This window comes from Macaca nemestrina, chromosome 15 (genome assembly GCF_043159975.1).
Source record: "Macaca nemestrina isolate mMacNem1 chromosome 15, mMacNem.hap1, whole genome shotgun sequence".
NCBI classification, from domain to species: domain Eukaryota; kingdom Metazoa; phylum Chordata; class Mammalia; order Primates; family Cercopithecidae; genus Macaca; species Macaca nemestrina.
The window spans coordinates 5,990,717-6,005,485 of NC_092139.1; the positions used below are offsets into that span (position 1 = coordinate 5,990,717).

Consider the following 14,769-nt stretch of genomic DNA (forward strand, 5'->3'; position numbering starts at 1 on the left):
AATACATTTCAGATTTGGCTTGGCAGAATGAGCCCTGTAGTTGGTACAATCAATTTGGGTGCACCTTTTTTAAGTACACATTTTGAAATCAGAGGCATTCTTTCCAGTTCACTGGAAATGCTAATTTTTTTTTTCCATCGCATTTCAAAGTTACATTATGTGTGGCTAAGCGAATAACACCCAACACAATAGCACTTCAGAAAGACTGAGGAGGGGCACGGTCCCAATCAGGGAGAAAGCCAGGGAAATAGTTAATTTCAAAGGCAGGCAACTGATTGGGGAAAAGAATCTACAGAATTACTTCTTTCGTTAAAAACAAAAAACAAAAAAACACCCTGAAAATTCAAAAACCACTTGGAAATAACAAGCATCGAATCCTTGCAGGTTGATTTTTCAAGGCCATCTTAATGAAATCTCAGCTATCTGTTCCTCGTTCATGGACTGCGGGGCTGTCTATGGGATCGTAGACTCAGCGCACTTTCTTTTACTCCTTTAGCTGTTTCATGCAGGTACAGTGGATGATCAGTTGTCTACCTGGCTTTTCTGCTTCTGAGTCCTCTGCTCCCCAGACCTTTGGCCAGTTCCATGACAGGCAGGCCAACCCCACGTGGAAAGCCTCTTGCAGGTGAACAGAATCATACAAGGAACTGGTCTAGGTTCCATTATCTAGTGATTTTACAAAAGAGCCTTTTTATGTCGCTGGCTTGAGCCAGTAAGAGTTTCCTCAGTATCTTCCCAGAGATCAGTAGTAAATACTTGGTAATGTCTGGTTTTACAAAGCTTATGGAGGAGAATGGAAACGTTCTGTATTAAAATAAACAAAAAACAAACAAACAAAAAACGCTTTGTAGTAAATAGGAAAGAGGATAAACATGAACGATTTGGGAGCACTTCAGGGATACTCCTTTCCATTCAGTGAACACTCTGACCTATTGTTGTAATCTATTCATTTATGGAAATGGGCCTCAGATTTGGGATTTTGTAGACCAGTAAAAAGAACAGGAGATTGCCTTTTTTTTTTTTGGGACAGAGTCTTACTCTGTTGCCCTGACTAGACTCCAGTGACATGATCTCAGCTCACGGCAACCTCTGCCTCCCGGGTTCAAGAAATTCTCCTGCCTCAGCCTCTGAAGTAGGTGGGCAGGCATGTGCCACCATGCCCGGCTAATTTTTGTATTTTTAGTAGAGATGGGGTTTTGCCATGTTCGCCAGGCTGGTCTTGAACTCCCAACCTCAGGTGATCCACACGCCTTGGCTTCCCGAAGTGCTGAATTACAGGCGTAAGCCACTGTGCCCAGCTGCTGCTTTTTCTTTTATCAAGAAAGGGCATAAAAAAGCAACCACATATCATAAAAATAAGAGCATTTGAATTCCCTAAGAGCAACATAAGCAAGAAGGAACGAATCTCGGGAGTGATTAATTAACGTATTTATTCCACCAGTGTTTTCTGGGTGCCTCCCTGTGCCGGTGGCATCCCAGGTGCGTGGGTGCGCAAGGTCCTGCCGGGGGACAGCCTTTCCACTGAGTGTAGCCTTGTAATAGGCTTGCTCTCTGCTTACCACTTGGCTGGCTTCCCTGTGGAATGAGTGACCAGGGCCAATCCTGTCCTGAGCCGGCATGGGGGCCCTAGCCTGGGGAGGTCTTGCTCTGCTTGATAGCGCTTTGGCAACCAAGTGCACGTTCCTCCCTGTGTCAGGAAGTCACACATATTCTCTGGGCGATAACGTGACCATGCACAGCTTCCACCGTGGAACCTGACGGCGAATAGGCAGTGAGTTCCACCACAGCAAACGAGCGGCGAATGAGCAGACAGTGGACGGAGAGGGGAGTGATGGGAAGCAAAACGAGGCTCACTTCTCTTCCTAAGCACCCCAAGAAAGTCACCACCCAGCTGGAAATCCTGACCCAATGACCCAGTTGGTGCCCACAGCAGGGCCTGGCCTCTGAAACCCCTCCCAAGCCACATGGATCTCCTGATCGTTCATTCCCCCTCTTTTTCCAGGAAGCGCCAAGCACCTCCTGCAAGCCGTCCTGGCATCCTCTTCCCCAGAGTCCTTTGGCTCTGAGCCCTCGTCCACAATGACCACTTGCACTGCCCTCTCCCACAGCTTTGGCGCACCTCTGGTGAGCCAGAGGGCTCATCTGACTAAACCATCAGAAAAGGACCGTGCCAGGACCAGCCCTGTGCCTTCCAGGAAAAACGTCTTCTTAAAAAGCAGCACCCCACCCCCACCACCAACCTAAGGGATTCCTCAGGCGCTTATACAAACTCACTTGAAAGGACGTCTCTGGGCTGTAGCAGCAGAGAGGGTGGCTGGTGCAGGGGGATTCATGATGCGAGGATTTTGTAGAAAGATGTTCTAGATCAGGGAGGGGCAAACTCGGGCTTCTGGACAAATCTGGCCTGTCTGCTAAGAAAGAAAAAAAAATACGTGTTCCTTTTCTCATATATATATATATTTCTTTTTCTTATATTTATACACATATATATGTGTGTATATAGAATATACATATATACTTTTTCATACACACACGTATATATATTTTGAGACAAGGTCTCATTGCATCGCTCAGGCTAGACTGCAGGGGTGCAATCATAGCTCACCTTAACCGCAAACGTTTGAACTCAAGCAATCCTCCTGCCTCAGCCCCCTGAGTAGCTGGGACTATATGGTGTGTGCCACCATGACTGGCTAATTTTATAATTTTCTGTAGAGATGGAATCTTTCTATGTTACCCAGACCAGTCCCTAACTCCTGGCCTCAAGCTTTCCTCCCTCCTTGGCCTCCCAAAGCATTGGTGTGAGCCACCACGCCCAGCCAAGAATCTATTTCTTAGTACACAGAAATTACTCTGGGAGCCCAGATTTGACCTTCTCATAATATTGTCTTGGGACCCAGCCATGTCTACTTGTGTAGTTTTCATCTACGGCTGCTTTTGCTGAAAATATGTACTATCAGCTGGGTGCAGTGAGTGGCTCATGCCTGTAATCCCAACACTTTGGGAGTCTGAGGCAGGTGGATCACCTGAAGTCAGGAGTTCCAGACCAGTCTGGCCAGCATGGTGAAACCCCATCTCTACTAAAATACAAAAAGTTTAGCCTGGCGTGGTGGTAGGCACTTGTAATCCCAGCTACTTGAGAGGCTGAGGCAGGAGAATTGTTTGAACCTAGGAGGTGGAGATTGCAGTGAGCCGAGATCATGCCATTGCACTCCAGCCTGGGCAACAGAGCAAGACTCTGTCTCAAACAACAACAAAAACAACAACAAATGTGTACTATCAGGTGCTTTACAGAACAAGTTTTCCAAGTCCTGGTCTAAATTCACTGATGCACTTTCAGAGGGCTCCTTGAATTCTCTGGGATTGTTTACAAAGTGGGACTTTTCCAGAAGAAAGTCCACAGTTTCCATCAAGCTCTCAGAGGGTCCCCAGCCCCCAAAGCACAGGGCTGCTAGACTGAGCAAATACAAAGTCAGGACCCCAACCTCCTGGTTCACTGGGCCCCTCCCTCCGATGTTTCTTGAACCATTTGGTGGTCTAGTAAGGAACATGAAGTTACACTTATTTCCTCTAAACTTATTTTTATATATTTTTATGGCATAAGCACTTTTCTGATTGCAGTTGAAATCCATGCTTATTCTAAAAATGGAAATTCTGGCCAAAATGGACAATAAAGGAAGGGAAAGTACTCCATGAAGGAGCAGCCGGCTGCCACCTGATGGCCATAGCCTGTTTGGGATGGGGATGGGTTCTCCCGTGTCTCCCCAGCACGGGACGTCTTTCTGAGCACGCTGGCTTCATTGTCTTCTCTGTGTAATGATGTATTGTAGACCTCTCTCCAGAGCAGAGCACGAGCTCCTCCTCATTCTTAACTGCTGTGTCCTACTCAATTGACGGCCGCCCCATCGTTGACCTGCAGCTGAACCTGATACGATTCATCTCCGTATCATTGAGGCTCCGGTCCTCTTACTCTGATCAGAGGAATTAAGACAATCTAGTATTGCATTGTTTTTATCCAAGTAAGACGTGTACATAATTTAAAAGCCAAAGACCTCTGTAGGTTGAGGATGACAAACCCAGTCCTCAGCCCCAGCGTCTCCAGCGGCTCCTCCTCACCGCCTTCCCAGCTGCCGCCTGTGTCATTTGCCAGCGTGTTTCTAAGAAAGTGCTTCGGTGGCTGTCTCTCGATTTGTCCGTCCCAGACATTCTGCACTGAGCTCCTTACCTGGCAATGAGGCGTTTGACTCCTTAGACCCCACGAAGAGCTTCCCTCTGAAGCTCGTGTCCTCCGCTGTCCGCAGGACTCAGCGGAGAGGCTGCTGTCTGGCCTCCCCAGCGTCAGGGGCTCCCTTTCCAGGCCCCTGTCACACTCGCCCTACTGCAGGGCTTGTTCTTGGCTGGCCATCCTTGCAGAGGGTGGGGCTGCCTCTGCCCTCAGTGGGGCGTGGCCCTCAGTCCGTGTTCGAGGAGGCTGAGGAGGAAGGCAAGTGGGCAGCCCGGAGTGAGGACACAGGGGCTCTCCCAGGTTGGAGATGGCCAGCCCGGTGGACAGAGGCCCTTCCCACCTCCTGCAGAGAGCTGTGGGCCTCTGCCCCTCCCAATGTGGACCTAACAGACCTGAGAACATAGTGTAGCTTCTCTTGCTTGGGAAAACCTGAATTTGCTCAAATAATTCCGCCAATGTCTGCTGAGAGCCAGGCAAAGTGCTGGGGGCTGGGATGAGAAAGGCCCTGCCCACAGCCTCGCCCTGCGGCCCAGAAAACACCTGTGAGGCTGGAGCCCAGGTCGCCATCTTTTCTGCAGGTGCTGTTTGGGAGAAGGTTCTAGGACATCTTGGAATCATTAGGTAAGCAGGGAGCCTCGGGAATGAGGGTGGGCCCTGGACAGGTGACTGGGGGTGGGTGTTGGGTGCATTCAGACCCACCCAGCTCCTATTTTTTGAGAAGCTCCGGGTTGCCCAGTCCCAAGTGAGCAGAACAAGACCTTGTCTTTCCGCAGGGAACCTGACACCTGGGTGAAGAGGCAGGACCCACATGGGAAAGACCAGGGCAGCGCCACAGCCCCCAGTGTCATGGAAGTGCCAGAGGAGTCACAGAAAAGCCAAGAAGGGGCTCAGCAAGTGACCGCCGTGATGCAGGAAACACAGTCAGCATCCTCCGTGGCCTGCCACGCAGCCCTCACAAATCTACCCATTTAATCTCACAACTGTGCTCCTGATGGGGAGAATGAGGCGAGGAAGGGGCAGATGTCTGGCCATGCTCTCACAGCTTGTAAGTAGCAGAGCTGGGAGTCAAACATGCCAGGGGGCTCCAGGACCCATGTTCTTCTAACTGCACACCATGTGGTTCTGCTGTCATTAGGAGAAAATAACACACATGTTGACAATAATAGTGTTGATAATGCTAATTTATCTACAGAATTCTCACCATACCCACAAGAGGGAGGGAGGGAGAGAGGAGGAGAGAGGAAGAGAGAGAAGAGGAGAGAGGAGGAGAGAACAGGAGGGAAGAGGAGGGAAGGAGAGAGGAAGAGAGAGAGGAGAGAAGAGGAAAGAGAACAAACCATTGTGGGAGGGAGAGCACCAGGCTGCATAGTCCCCACACAGGCAGCCTCTCCCAGGAAGCCCACAGGTGTGTGCTTCTGTCCCATCAGGCTCAGCCGCGTGGATGCAGGGAACGCTGTGCACCTGCGGCCTCCAGACCCCTGGATGGCTCTTGTGGGCCTCATCATCTCCGGGCTGAGCCGTAAGCTGTGTTCTTCTGGGAACACAGAGTCTTTCTCTTCCAACATCATGGGCCATGAGGAGCAAGAGGTGGATGGAGAGGTGGAGATGCCACAGGTAGGTGGGGTGGCGGGACCGCCTTTGTTTCGTGAGGCGTGTGGGGACTACATGCTCCACGGAGTGCCGGGAGGTGTTTGTAGGTGGAAAAAAAAAAAAAAGGGAGAGAGAGAGAAATGTCAAGTTCTTCAAAGTTAAGAGTTCTCCTGCAGGCCTTGTCAGTGCCTTTGCAGGGTTGCTGGGCAAGGAGACTCCCTCCACCCCCTGCCAGCAGGGGAATGCTGCCCTGCACGCGGTCGTTTTGTCTATTTCTGTTTGTGTCCTGGGCACCTGAGCCATGCCAGGCCTGTAGTAGCTACTCGATACGTGTAACGGGAAGAAAACCTGGCCAGTGTGCGGATACGGCTCTCCAGTACATCGTGAGGACTGAGCTCCAGGGACTCTGCCACAGCTGGCCATGCCCACGCACTGGGCGACAGTCCTGAGAGCCAGGGTCAAGGGAAGGGACTGTTCCTGTGCTGCCGAGGCACCCAAAACTCTCCATACGCCAGTGCCTGAGGCTCCATGTTGAGATGCAGACCTTCAGCCGAAACGTACATGCATCTGCACATAGGCCATTTAAATGCAGAGACCCATAAAAAGACCAGGGAGATTTGTGTTGGTCTTCCTTAGTTTGAGATGGAAATAGAGATCCAGTTAGAGGATAGATCTTTCCAGAGTTCCCAAGTCCTCCCTCCGGTTCGGCACTTTGCTGGAGTCCTCTCAGAACTCAGCAGCACCACTGTGCTCACAGCTGCAGTTCCTCCAGCGAAGGACGCGGAGTGAAGTCAGCCCGGGGAAGGGGGCGGGGGGCAAGGCCCAGGAGGGCTCCAGGTGTGGGTTCCAGCTCTCCTCTCTCAGGGAAGTGGCGTGGACACCACTTACCACATGATGTGTGACTGCACACAAGTGCTGCCAGAACTGGAAGTATCCACTGGGGCTCTGCCACATAGACGTGGCTGCCCACCCACGTGGCTGACCTCCATCTCCAGCCCTCTGGGAGTTGAGCCCAAGGCCCCCGCCATAAAGCATATTTTCAGCATAAGCAATCTGGGATGGCCCAAGACATCAGTTAAACAAAGACACTCTTATCAGGCAGGACATCCCAAGGGCTTAGTGGTCACCTCCCAGGAGCCAAGGGCAGAGGCCAGCTCTCTCTGGGCAAGATTAATGCTTCACTGCACAGTCACCTGCTGTCCCGAGTTTAGAATCTTGTAACCCTCAGCAGCTGGCCCGGCCTGGGCGGTTCTGCTCGAACACTTTGAGGGCTACCTGGGCCCAGGAGGGGCCCCTGGGGAAGAAGGCTCCTGCAGGACAGCCACGAGGGGTGGGCAGGATGCCAGCGATAGCCTTGGGTAACTTTACGGCGTCCAGAGGCCCGGCCGGGGTTAGAGGGACAATGACAATCTGGTTTGATTTGTCAAGTGCTGAGATTTGCACCCTGGAAGCATAGACTCTCCTCTGGGCCCACAGGACCACGGAGGCCGAGAGAGTGCTCTGTGACCTCAGCGAGCCGTTCCCCCTCTCTGGGCTACAGTCTGCTCCCCTGCAAGGCTGAGGCTGGGCGGGCTCCGGGCAGACGCTCACTGCCCATTAAGCAGTGAAATGTTGATCCTTCGGGGTTCATCTCCAGATTCCAAAATGATCGGACCCCCCATTTTTCAGGTAGGGGAAAGGCATGGGGACTCTTTCTGGCTATTTTTCACTTCTGACTTTTCCCGGGTTGGTGAGAGTGACTCTGAGGATGATGTCACCAGCTCTTGCTCGGAGAAGGCTAGGAGGCCAGAACATTGTCCTAAAGGTCACTGCCTTCATTTTGGGCTTGGAAACCATCGTAGAGCCTTTCTTCCCGCTGCGGGGAAGGGCCTGGTGACCCTTCTCCTGGGCTGGGCAGGTGCCAAGAAGGTTCCTGTGTGGGGCTAGCGTTGGGCTACATGATGGGAGGGACGGACACCCAAGCGGCTGGAGCAGGCCTGGGCACTGTGGGGAGGCATCGGGGGAAGGGGCCGCAGGCTGAGTTCTCCATTCCCCGGGCACAACGGTGATGCCGAGTCACAGGAGAGGGGGAGGGAGAGCGCACTTCTGCTCAGTGGCGCAGAGATGGGGTGCGCCGAGACGGGGTGCCGCCATGATGGGGTGCGCCGAGACGGGGTGCCGCCATGATGGGGTGCGCCGAGACGGGGTGCCGCCATGATGGGGTGCGCCGAGATGGGGTGCCACTGAGATGGGGAGTCGCCGAGATGGGGTGCCACCTGCCATTAGGTCTTGTTGCTCTTCAGATGGAGGGACAAGGAGCTCCTAGAAGCAGCTCAGGCCATCCCAAGGGAGCCCAGGCTGACCTGCAGGGTCAGCCCTGTCCCAAGGCTGCAGTGCTCTTGGGCGTGTGTCCGTGGTCACCAGTCTATGCAGGCTGTTTTCAGAGCCAGCTTTTCCTGGCTGGATCTCAGGGTGCATGGTCGGGGTGCGGGGTGGGCAGGGCTGCCAGTCACATGGGTGGGAGCTGTCTCCCCAGCGATGGTCTCCCCTTCTGTGGCCTCAGCCTGGGCTCCTGGTGGACGTGCTGTTGGTCTCTGAGCGCCGTGGCTGTTGGCAGGCTCTGAGTCTTCATAACCATCTTCACCACCGGCTGCCTGACGCACTTGTTCCCCTACCAGCTCCCCTTCATTCCGGACCTTGTGCCTTGCAGTGACATTGACGCCCTGCAAAGTCCCCTTGGTCATCACCGCCATGGACGGGGCTGGGCTCGGCCCCCCTGGTGGTCTGCGACTCACTAGGTGGCCAGGGCTGCATTGGATATCCCCCAGAGGGATTGGCCAAGCCCTCATCTCCTGATAGTTCTTGACCGCCTGAGTGGATGGGTGTGGGTGACTGGTGTATACCCCTTCCCATGTCTCGAAAGCTAGGACAAAGGTGTAGACAGCTCAGGAAGGGTTAGCTTTGGGGATAAAATTCAACCCATACAAACCTCAGGTCTGCCCATCATCACATTCTGCCAGAAGGAGAGAAGGCAGCATATACCTCCATGCTTGGCCACCTGTTGTCTTCATTCATCGATTCACTACAGTCTGTCATTAAGGCCCAGGCCCAGGTGGCTGGGGACATAGAATGCACAGGAAACACACAGCCTGGTTTGGACTTTTTCTCCTCCAGGCTGGCACCTGACACCTTTCAGGCGGAAAGGGAACTAACAGTTGGGTGCCAGGCACTGAGGATGCAGCAATAACCAGGACAAGACAAGGCTTGCAGCCTGATGATGGGGGAGAAGAGAAGACGGGGCTTGCAGCCTGATGGGGAGACAGGAGTTAACTGGATGATACAATGAGTTCCATAGCAGAGAAGGGGCAGAGGCCACACAGACACACATGGGCAGCCCCTGAAGCTGGCCCTGAGGTGTGTTGGGGGAAATGGTTATCCAAGGAGGGCTTTGATCTGAGACAGCCAGGGGGATCCATAGTGTGCCCTTGCCCCATCTCCATACCCCTTCCCTGTGCCTGGCCATCTCCCCTCCCCAGGCAACTGGTGGGCTAGGGCACAGAAGGCTCAAGTGATGCTGCTGCCACCAGGATGGGTGCCTGACCTGAGGTGTTCATGGTGGCATCTGTGACTTCCTGGTTGGCCTTCTGCACACAGGAGATGGTCACACGCATCAGGACCAACCACAGTCTCCTGGAAGCTCCACTGCCATCCAGGCTCTGGCTGGCCGGAGATGATAAACCCTTTGATTCTGCTGCTGTCCTATTACACACTGGTCCTCCTGCTGCCTCTGTGGGCCCCACAACCTGGAGTAAGTGGGCCCTGATAGCTGGGAGCATCTGTTCACCTTCCCACCTCTACAGAGGAAAGCAAGTTGATGGGCCAATTTCTACTAAAGTGTGAAGGACTGATATTTGCTTACTGGATTTCTCTTCCCGTGGTACTAAATAGATTGAGTGTGATGGTTTAGAATGGGAGAGGGGAAGACTAAGGAGGTGTGAGAGTTGCCTTAGAATTTTGAAGAGCTGTCGCACAGCTGAGGCAGCCAACTTGCCTTCACTTGGCTCTGGGGAACAAAAGGAAGGTAGGAGGGTGTAAGTTACAAAAAGGCAGGTTTTGGCTTAATATGTGGAAGAATTGGCTGGGCGCGGTGGCTCAAGCCTGTAATCCCAGCACTTTGGGAGGCCGAGGCGGGTGGATCACGAGGTCAGGAGATCGAGACTATCCTGGCTAACACGGTGAAACCCCGTCTCTACTAAAAATACAAAAAACTAGCCGGGCGTGGTGGCAGATGCCTATAGTCTCAGCTACTTGGGAGGCTGAGGCGGGAGAATGGCGTGAACCCGGGAGGCAGAGCTTGCAGTGAGCCGAGATCCCGCCACTGCACTCCAGCCTGGGCGACAGAGCGAGACTCCGTCTCAAAAAAAAAAAAAAAAAAAGCGAAAGAATTGCAAAAACAAATTACAGCTGCTCACTGACAGAGGCATAGGTCCCTGGGCGTTTGACCCATTGCAAGGCCTGGTACGGCCTCTCTGGGAGGTTGTCCTGTGATGAATTCAGGAGCCACTGGGAGGTTTTAACAGTGGCAGCTTACGGCAGGGCTTGAGTGTGGACCGCTGTGGTGGGAGCCAGCGTGACTGAGGGGCAGAGGTGTCCTTTCACTTAATTAAAATGAAAAAAAAAAAAAAAAAGAAACCGGTAACACTTGATTCAATTATTGGAAAACTTTAATGCTTGTTTGGAACAACCCGAATGTACGAATCTGTCTTCCACTTTACATTTACAAAATCTAAATATGGATCAAGTGTTTCTGACGAAAATGCAGTGTCTGAATTGAGATATCCTGTAAGAGCAAAATACACACCAGATTTTGAAAACATGGTATAGAAAAAAAAGACTGTAAATATTGCAGCATTTTTTTATCTTGTCTCCATGTTGAAGTAATCATGTTTTGGATGTTTTAAAAAGCCACACGTGGCTCAGGATCCCGCCTCTATGGCAGTGAGCCGCTCTGCTGGGAATCACTGAAGACAGCTGAGATTTTGGAGAAGCGCTTCCTGCTCAGTGGCCCAGAGACCCAGACGCAGGGTCTTCTGCAGGCAAACAGCCTCAGTTTAAAATATTCTACTCTGTGGCTGCTTCTTCCTGTGGAGGGCTTTTTTATACACCAGTCAGTCTCATAGGGGACTCTAGAGAAGGCGGAAGATTTAAAATCTGTGTTGTCCTCAAGGAACAGGGCGAGATGGGGGTGCACCTCCTAAAGTCACAAAGCAAAAGTGAAGAACGCGAGCTGCCTTCTGTGCCGTGGGCCTCAGGCAGGGAGGAAGGCCAGCTGAGACATCTTCACATTGCTCCACACAGCCACGTGCCACGGCAAGCACACACCTTATTCTTTTTTTTAAGATGGAGTCTTTCTCTTTCGCCCAGGCTGGAATGCAGTGGCGCAATCTCTATTTTTTTGTATTTTTAGTAGAGACAGGGTTTCACCGTGTTAGCCATGATGGTCTCGATCTCCTGACCTCGTGATCTGCCGGCCTCGGCCTCCCAAAGTGCTGGGATTACAGGTGTGAGCCACCGTGCCCAGCCTTTCTTTTAAAAATAGCATAATAATAGTTTCTTTCTTTTAAAAATAGTTTCACACTTTTAAAAATAGCAAAATAATAGTAACAGCAACAGGAGGTCAGTTTATTGAGAGTGTCCTCCGCATCAGTGCTTGACATGATCATGCCCTTCATTCCATCGAGGGAGCGTCGCCTGCTCACATTGCAGCATTCAGTGGCAAACTGGGATTTGAACTCGGGCAGTGCGACACCAGAGTTTCTGCCTTCACCACTTACTCCATTGTCTCCTTAGCAAGTGGAGGGTGGGGAGCCTGCTATGAAATGTGTGCAGGTTGAGTTAAGCCACCATGGAAATTCCAAGCTCAGCGAGACAAGGTGGTGCCAGCCAGCAGCGTACCTGCAGTTCTGCGCCGTGGCCAGCACACTCCTAGTTCTCAGCAAGTGCTCAGTAAATGCTTGCTCAATGAATGAGGCTTGTTCTGAGGAGCTGAGCAAGAAGCCTGCCTCCCAGCGCAGGGCGTCTGGCACCCATGCATCATTCATTGCTTTGCCCAATAAACATCATGTGGAAGTGGTGGAGGTGGCTTGGGCTCACAAATGCACCCTGGGGACTGGTTGGCAGGCACTACTCCTCTGCAGATAAGGGGACTGGGGTTTCCAGAAGCAAATAACTTGCCTAAGGTCACAAACCCAGCTTCCCTGAGCCTTGAGGGGAAGCTGTCCATCTTGGAAAAAACAGTCTGTATGAATAATTGCCCAAACCACTCACGCCAGAGTGATTATACACCTGCTCACCTTGGTGGGGTGGAGCCCATTCTTCATCTTGTATCTGTTTCTGTGCACAGCCCCATGACAACACCAACACCCAGGCCCAGAGGGACCCTGGGATGATTTGTAATACAGAGAAAGGAAGGCGGCAGACAGCCGACTCTGCCCCCCAAAGTGAGTGTAAACTGAAAACATGGCTCACCTGTGAAACCTCTAGTCTCTAGCCCATCACAGAGGGGTGCCTTCACCTTCCCAGTTCAACCGCTCAGAGTGGAGTCATTGCTTTGCACTTAGCTCCAGAATTGCTCAGAGCTGCCTTGCATCTGTATGCATGGCCCTGGAGCAGCAGAAGGGCTTCTACAGGCCTTTAATCCCCCCTCCCCGCCCCCGCCAGTGCCCACCACAGTGCACTGGACATGGGGCATATTTAGTCATGGCTTGCTAACAGCTTGTTCCACTGTTAATTTCACAGCCAGCTCTAGGAGGAGTGGGCACAGAAGGATGTAATTAGATGACCTCAACTAATTTCCTCCCCCATTAAGCCAGGCTATGACCTGTCTTAGTAGTGTCACCCAGCATAGAAAAATTAAAAGATAAAATCTGCTAGATCAGTTTTTTTTTTTTTAAAACGCAACAACAAGCACACCTGTTTGTTCCTGCCTTGAGATCACTTCCCAGGTGTTTGCTCTCGACATACGAGCCATCTTCACACCCAAGCAAGTCCAAGTAGCACAATGACCCTGAACCATGCCATCCCTGAGACCCTGTCCTCCATAACGGGTATGGGGGCCCTCCTCCCCACAGCTGTGACTGTTTTCATATTTTATCCAGATAAGAACCTTATTGTATGATATTCTGATGAGTTGGGAACTGTGTTTTCCCGTCCAACAGGTTTAAGAGTCTCCTTCCGGCAAAGCCCTGTACGTAATATATGTCCATACTTTATTTGCAGGCAGACAGACAGAGCTCCTTGTTTCTTAGCCTGGTAACAACCTGAGGTCGTTCATCACCGGCTTGCTCCTTTTTTAAATTCACTGAGCAGCAGGCGTCTCTTTAAACTCATGTGCATAATGCATTTTACAGAGCGTTTTCTGCACAGATCCATTTGCTCGACCTCGGCTCCGAGCACAAGATGGAATGGTGTTTTAGCAAGCACCTCCTGCAGCCTATTTGGAATGCATATACTGGGATGTAAATGTGGCTGTGCAGCACCAGGGCTTGGAGGGGAGGCTGTGGTTCAATGCTGGTGCTGGGTGATGGCTCAGTGCAAGACCCTGGGCATGGGGTTTTGGAGGCTACGAAGTCTACAAGGCAGGGTTGCTGTCCTCCGGGCAGGGCACCAGGATGGGCATGTGAATAACTAGGGTAAAAGGCAAAGGGAAGCAGAGTTGGAACCTCTTTTTGTGTGGGGAAGTGCTTCTTGCAGGCTGTGGTCTTGCAAGATGGTAACTGGGTACCTGGGTCTCTCATCACTGCTTCAGTGAGGGGTGCTGGACCAAAGCTGGTTTATCCGGTAGGACTTCCTGGAGGAACCGCTTGCCTTGAATGAAGGGTTGGGTCTAGGGAGAGGGGGCAGGAAGTTCACGCCTGGCTGGAGAACTATCCCTGGTGAAGCCCCTGCATTGTAGTGTGGAGTGAGCAGCTCTCGGTTGGAAAGGTGCATGGGTTCACATGGAGAATGGCCCTGGAGGGCCTAGAGGTCCTCAGACCTCACCTGCTCCAAACCAGGCCCAGGACTTCTCCCTCCAAGTCCGGTCTCCCAGTTTCCTGCCTTGGCGAATGGTGTCTCGTCCATCGGAAATCTGCAAGCAAGTTTCCTTCCTCACCCTCAAGTCTTATCTAATCAATAATAAGGGTGCTTTTGATTGTCCTAAATTTCTCTGGAATCACCCATTTTCCTCTCTACTCCACCTCACCCTCCCAGTGCATGAATCCCCAATCTTCCCTGGACCTCTGCAATGCCACCCAACTGATCTGTCCAAATATGCTTGTCCCCTGTAGTCTATTCTCTACATTGCAGCTAGAAACATCCTTTCCAGTCAACCTAACCTTGTCCCTCCTCTGCCTAAAACCTTCAATGGCTCACTATTGCCCTTAGAATAAAGACCAATATGCTCAGCATGGCATTCAGCGCTCCCTATGGCCTCCTCCTGTCTTCAATCATATCACAATCTTTGCTTTCTGGGCTCCAGCTTCCCTGGCTTCCTCCTCAATCCCTGTCTCTGGGAGTCAAGCTCATGTCAGGCTCATTTTTCTCCCTTCTTGACTCAGGTGGCCCTCATTATTCCTTCCCAAGGCCCAGTCCTCACCTTCTCCCGGAAGCCTCCCCTGGCCTCTCTGACTAGTCCCCCAATTTCAGGCTCTGTCACCACTGTGTACCTCTTGTCACGGTTCTGATCACAGCTGTAATTTTATATTTGTTTGTGTGCACAATTCTCAAATGTCTCTATTATAGCTGGTATTATACAGCTACCAGGCTGCACGCAGCATGGATGCACACACAGGGGTTGGTTTTGTTCATAGTTGTATGCACAATACATCACGTGTTACTGAGCGGATGGACGTGGGAGACCTTGAAACGGCTGGGGTGTTTAAACACCACGGTCTGGGCCACAGAGGCTGCCGAGTGCCGCTGATGTGTGGAGGCTG

General features: G+C 51.9%; 1 long non-coding RNA gene across 1 annotated transcript in view; it reads right to left on the reverse strand.

The window, feature by feature from the left end:
• Positions 1 to 4,264, reverse strand: part of LOC139358420 (uncharacterized) — a 28,555-nt gene extending 24,291 nt beyond the window's left edge. The window contains exons 1-2 of the long non-coding RNA XR_011613207.1: positions 4,226 to 4,264; positions 2,275 to 2,411 (exon numbers count right to left, since the gene is read on the reverse strand). This is a non-coding gene — a long non-coding RNA (uncharacterized lncRNA). The remainder of the gene's footprint in view (positions 1 to 2,274; positions 2,412 to 4,225) is intronic.
• Positions 4,265 to 14,769: the final 10,505 nt, after the last annotated feature.